Source organism: Pelodiscus sinensis, chromosome 12 (genome assembly GCF_049634645.1).
Source record: "Pelodiscus sinensis isolate JC-2024 chromosome 12, ASM4963464v1, whole genome shotgun sequence".
NCBI lineage: Eukaryota > Metazoa > Chordata > Testudines > Trionychidae > Pelodiscus > Pelodiscus sinensis.
This window is the reverse complement of record NC_134722.1, coordinates 8,946,712-8,959,699: the sequence shown is the minus strand read 5'-3', so window position 1 is coordinate 8,959,699 and position 12,988 is coordinate 8,946,712. Positions and strand designations below refer to the sequence as shown.

Sequence of the window (12,988 nt, the reverse complement as noted above, 5' to 3'; positions counted from 1 at the left end):
ATCAGGCTAATGGAATGTTTTGACCATGCTTCAGTGCAATGTCCTTTAGCCAGTCACCAAAGTACAGGGCTGTTTTGTTTTAGAAAGGAGGAAATAAAAATGTACTCCTGAAACAAGCAGCTTCTCCTGATCTCTACTGGTGACCAGCACTGGGCTTCAGACTGACAGATCTCTGTGCTGAGGAATAGCCAGGGTACTATAAAATTTGCTTTCAGTAAAACATTCCTCTGGAATTGGAATGCATGTGAGTTATGTATCCTATGTTAAGGCCACCATGGCTGGATGTGAAAGGTTGTAGTAAAAGCTAAGTGTGCTTCTTCCCCTCCATTGCTTAAGCTAGAAACAGCACGTATCATTTAGCTGATTGCGCATGTCTTAGAAGCTGCTAAACTTTCTGCCAGGGAACTGAGTAAACTTGCAGTGACCAATCACGTTGCGACACGCTGACCAGAAGGAATGTGAAATCTATAAAAGTTTCAGCTCAGGCGATGCTCAAGGTCGACCCTGCTTTGAGCACTGAGCTCCTTGGCCGTCCTTGTTTGCAAACAATAAAATAGAGTTGGACCCAGCCTGAAAATGTGACTCTCTTCTTGAGGCAAATTGAACTAGCCTCCAGGGGACGAAACTAGCAATTTATGCAACAAGGTGAGGGACATTTTTTTCTTTTTATTGCCTACACTCGGTAATTTGAATGTATTGAGAGTTTGTAGGAATGTGAAGGATCAACACTGAATCTCAAGTTTACTATTTGTATTATAGTAAGTGCCTTGAACCCCATCCCATTTAAAACCAGGAGGACCCCATTGTGCTAGGCACTGTATATGTATGTATAAACAGTCCCAGCCTTGAAGATCTTACAGTCTAAAAAATGAAGACAAGTTCTACAGAAACCATGCGTGTTTCATATCATGTTCATCAGTGTTTTATAATTCTATATCATATTTTCATGCAGTTTCGCTGGTAATTAAATAAAACTCATAGGTTTGTAATTTTCAGGATTATCCAAAGCAGCACCTTGTTTTAGACATCTGTACACCTTTGCTCTCCTCCAGATGTCCGATATAGTTACTAGTTTTAATGCGTATGTATTTTTGTTCAGCCTCTTCTAAGTTTTTCAGAATTCTTAAATATGTATCTGATGCTTTTTAATCTGTCAGTTTTTTCCCAGTACTATCTAATGATACCTCAGTATCTGAAGAAGCGTCATCTTTTTTTACCTGCAAACAATAGGTCCAGGTTAGATGTCTCATCAGTAACTTAACTTCTCAGTAATATCCTTGTCTTTGATTCTTCCTTTTACTCCCTGATAGTTTTCTAAGGGGCTTCCTGCTTCTATTATGCTTAAAGAATTCAATTTAAATATTTGACTATCTACTCTTGAAGTTACATTTTAGCACTCTTAATTTCCTTTTTCTATTTTAACTGCCATACTTTTGAGCTCTTCTGTTGGTTTCACTAGCATTGGATTTGCATCTTCTGAAATATATCTGTTTGGAATGTGTGACCTCTTGAGGTTTGCTATTCAACCATACTGGTCTTCCTTTTCCTTGGCCTTCCTCAGATATGTATAATTAATGGTAGATTTATATAGGAAACAGCAAAACCTAATGAGGACCATGAGGAATTTTTTGTAAAAAACTGGCAAATTAACTATTTTTAACAAGGTCTGTAGCCTCAGGGAGTTTTATTAAAGTTCCTTACTGTTAATTCAAAATATTCCATTTCCCCCTTTTGATTCTGTGTTCACCTGAGCAATTCACTCAGACATTCCCTTTCAGAGGTTGTTTCTTGTTCTTTGTTAGGATTTTGGGAACCATGAAAATTGTAACACGAATGGGAGGCTCCCTAGACCTCAATATTGAATTCATTCCTCCAAAAACTAAGGATTTCATGAAGATCATGAGAACATGTTTAGAAATTGCACTTATCATGTTAAAATATGTAGCTTCTGACTCCATGTTGTCTCCAGAGGCATTTCTTCTCGTGCCCAGAAGTATCAATGCTGCAGCAAATTTAAGATCCTTGGCTCAAAGTTCAATCCTTATTATTTTAGAAGACTGAACCTCTAGACTGAGGTTCTTGGTAATTTGATTGTTTCTAGTAAATCTCTTTCAGCAAATCCTCCTGTATCCCCAGGCTGCCTCTCCAGCAGGATCCTGTGATGGCTGCACCATTTCTGTCGTGTGTGTGGTGTGATATTTATTAAAACAATAGCAAAATAAAATGAGCCCCTTGTGTCCCTGTATTTGGGAGGGAGAAAGGTGGAGGGAGACAATGCCTTGGTTATTGGAACTGAAATCTGTGTGCTCAGCAGTTCCCTGCAATTGCAGAGGCCTCCTAACATTTAAGACTTGACCCAAGCCATATATAAGCCTTAAACATGTTTCATTTACAGAAAATGTATCTTGATCCAAAAAATAACAGCCCTGAGCCAGCAGATTCATTTAAACAAATAAAACCAAGCAAATTAGAAACCGATGAGGATGATTTGAGTTTGGAAAATGTCTCATCACCTATTACTGGTAGCAAACCCAGCACTGTTAGTAAGGATTTGCAAGATAAAGCCCTTGGATTGGAAGTTTTTTGGGGCAGGCATTGCTTTGTGCAGGGCTGAACGTGCTATTGAAATTGCATAATTAGACTGGTATTGGTCAAACTAATACAATAATCTTAATTTCTTCAGAGGAAATATGTTTTTTGATACGTTGGTTCATATCTGTTATGAACAGAGTGTTTGTGTCAGGAATACCCTGAAGATCAATTTTCATCTATGTAGCTTCTCTGTGATGGGAGCAGAGATTAACACCAACAATGGCAACAAAGTAATGAAAACTAAATCCATATCTAATGAAGAGCCAGCAGAGAGGAGGTTGTCTGTAGATAGTGATGGCTTCAAAAAAGATAGTTTAATTACACTTGTTGGAAGCACAAGGTAATATAACTCCATGTTTATAATGCATTCAAAGATTTTTCAGAAAGTACATACATTTGGTTACTGGCTGCATAGAGAGCAGGAATGCTGACAGCATACATTTCCACTATCACTTTGCAATGCTGTTGTCCAGCAATTCTGAAAAAGGGAAAAGTATCTTGCTTTAATTTTGTGTGACCAGCTTTTGAACGATTGTGAAAAGCAGATATTCGTGGTTCGCTATCATTTCAGGTGCTATCAAATCAATGGTTTCTGGTCAATGTATTCTATAGTCTTGAGAGAGTTACGCAAAGAGCTGAGTCAGGAGCAGGCTTCATGGCACTTTCATAATTAATTTCAAAATGGGATGGATTTTGCCTGGATTAGGGCTTTGACACTTGAGCAGATGGTTTGCTGCTGATCTTGAACTCTTCAGCAAACATGGACTGAGTTTCCAGGGAGGTTGATTTCTGGTTTCCTGAGAAAACGTGGAATCTGGTGTTTCTGCTCCAAACCCGACATGCTCACATGTCGGTTTTTGAAGGTTTTTTTATCTTGTGTTGAAAATGAACTTCTCTGAAATAATTCTTTTAAATTTTGTATTATGAAGTGCTTCCTAGTAATGTATGAACATCAATATACTCCACTTCTGTGAGGTAGGCATGAATTATCCTCACTTTACACATAGCAGAGCTGAAGGAAGAGAGATGAAGTTGTTTGCCCAGGGTCATACAGCAATCTTGTGGCAGAGCCAGAATTTGAACATGCAACTTGGTGTCTCTCTTCACGGAACTCAACTCTTCCTTTAGGGTTAAAAGTGGGGAAATCTTTCATGTGAATCTCACTAAATTAAAGCCAGGGAGGGTTTTTCATATCACTTCAGTCTAGAGGAATATTTAGCTCTAATATGCTCTGAGCCACTTGCTTCTTCGGGAATGTCAGGCACATTTTTTGACCTTCTTGCCCTTTCTTCCTCCCACTTGGAACAAATGAGAAAAACTGTGTGTTGTTGGAAATGAAGAGTCTATATATGAATTGAGAGAAAATGCATATGATTGACTCCATGGTCCAGAATTTGGCATTTCAGACATTATTCTTTTCCTGGCCCAAATGTGTATGAATGGGACTAACTGGATTTTACATAAGAACATATAGATCAGCTATGCTGGGTCAGACCAAAGCTTCATCTAGCCCAGTTTCCTGTCTCCTGACTGGCCAGTGCCAAGTGTTTCAGAGGGAATGAACAGAACAGGTAGTCGTCAAGTGATCCAATGTTATGTTATTGGATTCTGTGTATCACTGTCTTCCCACAGTTTTTCATCCATATTTCCTACATTTTATTGGCTTCTGTTTTAGCTCTTTTTTTATCACTCCAGTGCTTAAAATGAACCTTTGAGGACTAGATTTTCAAAGCGCACTTGCATGCTTATAAATTGAATGGCACAGGTATAAATAGAGTGTGCAGAAAAGTGGAACTATGAGAGATTTTCATACTCTTAATAGATATGCTTTGCTTTTTATACTTTATAGGCTTCCACTACTGATAATTTGTATGGTCAATGTCTTGGGATTTTTTATTTAATTAGCATTTTCTTTCCAGACCTCCTCCTGCCATTTTAGCTCCTTAGCAATCCCAGTTTTTACAAGTTTAGTCGAGTCTTTGTGTCCAATTTAATTTATGCTACTTCCAGCACATCTTTTAAATAAAAATTTGACTAACTCTACAAAAAGCTCCTGGGAGAATATATTTTTATGAGAATGAGATATTCTTTCCCCCATGAGTGTAAAATGCTTGTGATTATTTCCTTTTGATACTAATGTGGTCTTTTGCTTTTTTGATTTATGTGGTAAAGTACACAGAAAAATATAGGTTTTGAAGAGGGAAAAACTTCCACATTACCAGCGGCATTACAACTGTTTTGCATGACATTTTTAGAGCTTCCACAAACATGTCCAAGCTTAGTAGTTCAAAGAAACACTGGTGGTGATATGAAAAAGATGGAAAACTAAATAAGTTTGTGAATTATTGACATCATCGTGCTGTCTCAGAATGCTTATATCTACCTTTGGCTATTGCCATAAGAAACTGTCATACTTTTTTATTTGTTTAAGCTTTTATTGCATCTATCTCACTCTCAAAGACCAGTTGATATTTTTTTAATCACAAATGTTAACACTATGCAATAAATACGTCTCAAGCAAATCTTGAAACAGAATTCCTAGAGAAATTTCTGAGGTGCAGACTATTTCTACCATGTTCTTTTGAAGGTGTCTTAGGAGCCTTCATGGCAATCTCCCAATCTCAGCCCACCTGGCCAGTTCTTCTTTCCCACCCATCCAAGAAAAATGACTTAGAGAACAGATCTGTCTGGCCCAGAAAGTAATCAAACCTAAGTTTTGGTAGATTAAGATGGGAAGGCATATTCAGAGTTCTGTCCTCTTCTGCAGCTACTGCTCTAATGTAAGAGAAAAAGTGGTTTTGGATAGACAGGGTTGGAACCATTTTTGACTTGATGTAAACATCTTTTAAACTTTATCTGGAATTCATTGGCCAATAAAGTCCATGGAACATCAGGGTCACATACTCCTAGTAGATTTCAGGGATGCCACATCCTGAAATAATTACAGCTTCTGAACGTGCAGCCTCTGTTAGAGTCCAATCTAGATACCACAGTGCATTACTGTAAATATATCTTGCACATCAAATTGTATGCAATGCAGTGCAATCACAATGTATGCAATGTATCCAGGACTGAAAGAATAAATGTATTACTGTTCAGAAAGACTGGAAAAACCCCACAAGTGTTCACAGTGTCATTTGCCAATTACTTGAATTACTAAAGCTATGATATTTCAGATGATGTGTAGTGGGAACCCCAGGAGAAACTATTCATCTTCCTCAGACTGGTATTTGATTATAATTGTGTGTGCATGTGTGTATATAGAAACCCTATTAGTTTGCAAGTGTAATTGGATCAGCAAAGCTTGATGATGCTAACAATTTCCTGGGGATTCCACTACAACAATCTAATTAAAGGGGTGGAGATTTGAGGATTTGAAAAGACAACATCGGAATACACAGTGCAGAGGAATGACAAATTTCTGAACAATGTGTTATTGCAAATAGCTGGACTTCAGTGTGCAGTTTATTGCAGCACATCTGGCATTGTATACACCTTCAGTTGTGAGTCTGTCTCATTCCGGTGAAGCATAATTAAAAAGAAGACTTGGGGAGTAGCTACATCTTAGTTAATTAGGCAGTGATAGTGAAGAATAGACTTCTCCAAATTTGTGCCATTTTTTGTTTTAAAGACATTGATGGGAAATTCTGTTTAAATCAGAAAGTGTCACAGTTGCTGGAGGGGGTGGGAGGGAGATTATTGCTGGAAAAACTTGGAATTGGTATCTGTATGGGTTAAGTATAGACAGAAATAGATAACCTGGTCAATGACCTTGTATTGAGAATTCACATCTCAGCAAAGAACAGCCTGGATTGAGTCTGTGTGTGTTGAGGGTTTTGAAATACAGCTGTACTTTTTGTGGTCCAAGGGTACAATTTAACAACTGCAGGTCTGACAGACCCACATGCTTTAGAATGAAGCTTCAAAACAAACAAATGTGTGAGGGAGAAACTAAAAGAATTGTTTAAATTTAACCAGCATTTTGAAAAACTGCCTCAGAGCTCTTCCTGAGTTCTAAGTACAGTAAACTTCCGATAATCAGGCACCTTTAGGACCCAGGGGGTGCCGGATTATCAAATATGCCGGACTATCGGGGGGGGGGGGCTATGAGGGGTCTGGGGTGGGGTGGAGGGATGCCACACCACACCCCTTATAGCCCCCCCTTCCGATAGTCCGGCTCTGTCCCAGGCGTTCCCGATTCAGCCGCTACTGGTCAGTTTCAGCAGCGGCTGAATCGAGGACGCTTGTGGCAGAGCATCTAGGGTGCTGCCGGGTCGGTCCGGTAGTGCCACCCCTCGGCGCTGCGAGACTAACCCGGCAGCACCCCAGCTGCTCTTGAGGATGCCTGGGACAGAGCAGCCGGAGTGCTGCCGGGTTGGTCCCGCAGCGCTGAGGGGCGATACTACAGGACCAACCCGGCAGCACCCCAGCTGCTCTGCCCCAGGTGTCCCAGAGTCAGCCGCTGCTGAAACTGATTAGCGGCTGACTCCGGGAAGCCCAGGGCAGAGCTGCTGTGCCCCGGGCTTCCTGGAATCAGCCACTGGTCAGTTTCAGCAGCGGCTGAATAGGGGCACCTGGGGCAGAGCAGCTGGGGTGCTGCTGGGTTGGTCCCATATCGCTGCCCCTCGGCGCTGCAGGACCAACCTGGCAGCACTCCGGCTGCTCTGTCCCAGGCGTCCTCAAGAGCAGCTGGGGTGCTGCCGGGTTGGTCCCGCAGCCCCAAGGGGCAGGGCTACGGGACCGACCCGGCAGCACCCCAGCTGCTCTGCCCCCAGCTTCCCTGATTCAGCTGCTGGTCAGTTTCAGCAGCGGCTGAATTGGGGAAGCCGGGCGCAGAGCAGCTCCAATTGTCTGGCTGCCCCGAGCACTTCCGGGTTCCTGATGGTGCCGGACCATCAGGAGTGCCGGAGCATTGGATGCCTGACTAATGGAGTTTTACTGTATTTTATGTGGGGAAGGACGGTTTTTTAAACTAAGACTAAGGGTATGTCTACACAGCAGGGCAAAACTCGGATTAAGCTGTGCAACTAGAGCTACATCAATTGCATAGCTTAAGTTGAAATAGCTTAATTCAGCTTTTGGTGCTGTCTACATAGCAGGAAGTCAAAGGAAGTGTTCTTTACTCCTCGTGAAATGAGGGTTACAGAAGGTGGAGAAAGAAGTCCTTGTGCTCACCATTATTTGGAAATAAAGGTTTGCTGTATGGACAAGCACTATGTTATTTTGGAATAACTGATAATATTCTGAAATAATGATACTGTGTAGACATAATCTAAGGCTGTGTCTACATTGGCACCCTTTTCCGTAAAAGGGATGCTAATAAGACACTTCGGAATTGCAAATGCCGCGGGGGATTTAAATAACCCCGCGGCATTTGCATGAACACGGCTGCCGCTTTCAAGTAGGAATAAGGGATCTTCCGGAAAAGGGTTTATTTTCCGCAAGATCCCGTCTAGACTGGCGCTTTTCTCTGGCAAAACCCTGAGCCGGAAAAAAGCGGCAGCCATGTTCATGCAAATGCTGCGGGGGATATTTAAATTCCCCGCGGCATTTGCAATTCCGAAGTGTCTCATTAGCATCCCTTTTACAGAAAAGGGTGCCAATGTAGACACAGCCTTCGAGAACTAGCACTGAAATAGCAAGGAGTCTAGTGGCCCTTCTAAAGACTAACAAATGTATTAGGGTATTAGAACATAAGCTTTTGTGAGCTACAGTTCACTTCCTCAGATGCTGAAGAATTAAAAAAAGGATACAGAAAAGACTGTATGACATCAGTACTATTTAAACCAGAATGCATGGGGCCGATTTAATTAGCACTGATATCAGCATCTGATGAAGTGAGTTGTAGCTCATGAAAGGCTGCAGTCTGTGTTACTGATATACATCAACTCTTATTAGTACAGTGAGACATACCCTTTTTGCATTTATAAATCGGGTAACGTGTGTCTGGTGTATGCCTATTTGCAAACTCTACATTATGGTCCTTTACCATTAAAATGGTGGAGATCTTCCCAAAGGTGGAAGAAGAATCCTTCTGTATGTCCAAGGAGGATGGGAAAGAAAAGGTAATGAAAAAATAAAAAAAAGATACTTAAATCAGGGGACCATTAATAACAGCTGTAAAGTTTAGTTTGTATGATAATTTAGTTGTCACAGCAAGAAAATCTGTATTATTTCTGTATCTAATATAAGATGTCATTTGAACTTAAGTTATAGAACAAGACAGGATCAAATACATTGAAGAAAGAAAGTAGTGAGTCTATAAGGTGAATGACAGGAGTATTTGTTGCTTCAAAACATTCGTATGGTGTTTCTAAAACTCCTTCCTGAAAAGGGGAGGAAGGGTATTAATATTTCTGTATTGCTGTGCTTTGTAAGGATCAAAGGGTATCTTTTTTCCCTGTCAGAACTTGAAAGTCCAGTTCAGTTCAAAACCAAAGAAGAACCAGAAGATTCTGATCTCATGCCTGTCCACCAAGAGCCAAGGGAAAGATAAAAGAGGCCAAGGATGGATGAAGTGATTGTGTAAGTTACTCTGATATTTCTATCAGCCTTCCTTTAAAAACCATGTGCGCTGGAGACTAAGGCAGGAGAATGAAGTTAGATGGTTCATTCAATATGGCAGATGAAAGAAAATCCCCATGACATGTAATAAGGCAGCTATATAAAAGCACCGAATGTACAGACACAGATGAATGGCAGCTGGAAATGAAAAAGGGGTGAGGGTAAAGAAACAGTGGAATGCCAAAAAACAAAACAAAAAAACCCAGGAATGAGACCTACACATAGATTCTGCCCAATACTCCTATCACATTTTTCTGTCATATTGTAAATGACTTACCTCATCAGCAACGCACTCACCCAACACAACCAAATGAAGCCACTGGTGCTGAAAATATTCAAGCCAGTACAAAATGAAGCAGCCATGCTGCTTTAGCAACACAGGTTCCCATACACTTATCGCTGAATTCCCACTGGTCATGGTTCAATTCTAGATATATCAGAGGTCTGATATTCAAAGGCCTCCATGAGATTGGTCCAAGCCAGGCATAAAATCCACACCAGTCCTGGGATAGTGGAACAATTTTCACAGTGGAGCTGCTGAGAGACATTGGACCAAACTGTAAACCCTGTACATAATAGAAAACACTTCAATCCCTAAGGTGCGGCAGCACACCCCACACTCTTAGTTCTAGCACCTGTGCACCAGTCTCTCCAAAAGTTTTGAAATGGTGCACAATATCGAAGTATACAAGCTAGGTTAATTTGATTGTTCAAGCAAGGGTTCTCATGCAAATGTAGTCTTCAGCTCTTCTTCCTTCTCTGGTTCTAGGAAGTTTTTCCCAGTCCAGGTGGGGTGGTCGGTATAACTTTCATTTTGGTTATAGTATAGTATTTATTTGGGTCCAGAACCTTAAAGGTGTTTGGCTTCTTACTTCCATGGAAATCAATGGGAGTTGCATGCTTAAATATCTTTGAGGAACTTTGCCTTGGTGCTTTTTTGCAATCTTTTTTTTTTTTTTTTGTCGGGGGCGGGGGGTGAAGCTGATGAATCTCTCTCATACACACTCACACAATCCTGAACTACTTTTAGTGACAACAAGCAGGAACAACCCTACCCCAAAATGTATAACTTGCTGTGCATCTACGAACACTATTACAGGGAGTTTATTCTCATTCCCAATTCATTTCCAGCTACTTGACAAATATTGCTTCTGACTCTATTCCTATGAGGTAGGAGAGTATAATCCCTATTTTACGCAGGAAGAAGTTGAATAACTCTCATAAGACCACAGAGTGAATCACTGTTGATACCCAGATTATATAATTCTTGCTTTTCAGTTCTTTGCTCGATCCAGTAAACCATGCATGATGTATGATAAAAAGCTGAGCTTCTGGGAAAGTGATCCATAGCTAAGGTTTAGATAAAAATATGTTTGGATTAAAAGGGTTTTCACTGTGTAATGGAGATGTAGCCATAGTTAAAATGTGCAATTTGGGGAAGTATGGATTGTTTATAAAAATAAAAAAACACGTTGCCTCCTTCAAAGAGAACAAATGCCTTTGAAATAACAGCAGGCTCCATTTCTAGAAAGAGAGAAGCTTTAGATAGACAGAGATTTGCTAATACCATTGCTAAGGAGAGCTATGTGAATCTTTTGCACATTGCATCTTATATCAGTACAAAATAAGAAGCTTCTGTCTAGAGTTGCAACTGAGAAACTTTCTGAAGGATATAAATTTAGTGGAAAATCCTTCTTTCTGTGACAGGCGTAAGGTTCTGTAAAAATGTTTTTATTCATTACACGCTGATATTTGGGAGTACAGAGAAAACTGTAATACATTGCAGACAGTGTAATATTTATGTGGCATGATAAAGGCACTTATCCACAGGTTTTTTTCCCCGCTTTTGGCTTTTGAGATACCAATGATGTAAAAACAGGAAAATGTGTTGTTTATTACAGTGGTCGATCCTTGATAATCTAGTTACCCCTAGCTCTTTGTTTAAATAGTAATGAAATCTTAATATTATTTTGTCATTGCAGAAGAGTAATTCATTGCTAATTGAATGCAAGAGTCATATCAATACACAGTGGAATACATTCCATGATCTATTGATTATTCTTCTACGTGTAAGCAAACATAAAGATTATTTTGGGTTTACAGAACCAAGGGTGGTTTGAGTTTTTACCAGCTGCAGATTCAACATACAAGATAAATGTGATACAATTTCCACAAAAGTAAACACATACCTTGTGTGTGGGGTTCTGCTTGGCACTTTTTGCATATTAAATATATTTTGAGGCAAAGATAGGAGAGGAGGGAAGACAAGAAAGGATTAGGTCAAAGGGCAAAAATGGAAGGCAGAGACAAGCAGAGTGTGATGGGGTACAAACCCTAAAGGTCATGAAAGGTTAATGGACAGCTGGAGACTAGAGGGAGGAGCTGAAAAGGGGAAGCCCTGCCTAACTGCTGCCAGGCTAGGTGGAAGGAGAGGTCTTTGAGGTCTTACCTAGGAGAGAAGTCTGGGGACAGGAACAAGGAAGGACTGATGCCTTGATGGACATGCTGGGAGGGTATGCCGCCACAGGGAGGATAATGAAGACCATGGAGGACAACTGGAGCAAGGCTGAAGCAAAGAAACTGTGAGGCAGACAGGAAGCAATGGGCAGCTGGAAAAAGTACTCAAGTGACACAAGGTAAGAATGGTTAGAGAAATCTATCTGAGGACCAATGTTCAGAAACTGATTCCTCTGGCTTCTGTGTCTGGTTGACTACACTCCAGAGTTCATTGTTGTTTTTCTCTTTCCTTGATCCCACATCAAGACCAGAGTTTTATGAATGAATTAAAAGTGTTTAATGTCACTGAACTCCAAACATGGTGATTAAATAAAACCATAACTTTTTCTTTAAAGTCTCTTCAACATCTCTTAATTTTTTATTTATTAAAAAAAGGGATGAGGTCATATCTTGCCACGTCTCACATTCAAACTTTAGACATAGATTGTCAGTTTTGCCACAATCCATGAACATTTGATTTTAATATAGTTGATATGAGTTTGCCTATGAAAATAGGAAATTAAGGGCACTGGTTGAGAGCGAAACTATGTGAAATCACGCATTGAGTTTTCCTCTGTCCCCTCTACATGCAGTTCTGCCAAGACTTTTCAGCTCTGATGCATACCAGCCCTGCCACTTCTATTGGTGCCAAGTTGAGTATTGATTTTGAGTTGTGGTTAGATGTTAACTAGGAACTAAGATGGCTCTAAGAAATACAGGTTTTCTGTGAATCCAAAGGTGAAAGTGTGCTGGTCCACTATATCAATAAGATATCTTCAGATTTGGGTTGCTAACATGGTACCAAATTTCACAAATATTTAAAATGCAGGTGGTTGATTCCCTTTTTTATATAAAATGAACAAATACCAGCTCATCTTATGATCTTTAAACTTTGTCAATTTTTTATATGCATTTTTCAGAGGGAAAAGGGAATCTACAGACAGGAAATGAACAGGAGGAAATGTTAAAACAGAAAAAACAGAATGGAGTAGTAAATCTGCTTCAAAAGATTGTATTTTCCAGTCTTCTGGTTTATAGGACAAACTCCGAGCAAAAAATGTGTATTTCCCCCAGTGATCAATTAAAGTAAAATTTCTACTGACTGATTCCCAATTGGCTTCATTAGAAAAGAGAACTTTTTCCAGAGTATTGTAGTGTTGACTGTCATTCAGTTTAAATAGACAAGGTAGGTGAGATAATATTTTGGACTATCTCTGTTGATGAAAGGTACAAGCTTTAAAGGTAATGAATGAATTAAGCAATTAATTGTCCATGATAAAAACTTTCAGAAGAAAAGCAAAAATAGAATCATAGAATCCGAGGGCTGGAAGAGACC

General features: G+C 40.0%; 1 long non-coding RNA gene across 2 annotated transcripts; it reads left to right on the top strand.

Annotated features, from left to right (window-relative positions):
* The first annotated feature begins 316 nt into the window (after positions 1-316).
* LOC112547728 (uncharacterized) lies at positions 317-11,918 on the top strand. Of its 2 annotated transcripts, XR_012906647.1 has the most exons (4): positions 317-645; positions 9,000-9,117; positions 11,139-11,225; positions 11,684-11,918. It is a non-coding gene; the product is annotated as an uncharacterized LOC112547728 (long non-coding RNA). The 2 variants fall into 2 exon arrangements; XR_012906646.1 differs by lacking the exon at positions 11,684-11,918 and having other exon boundaries at positions 11,139-11,541.
* Positions 11,919-12,988: the final 1,070 nt, after the last annotated feature.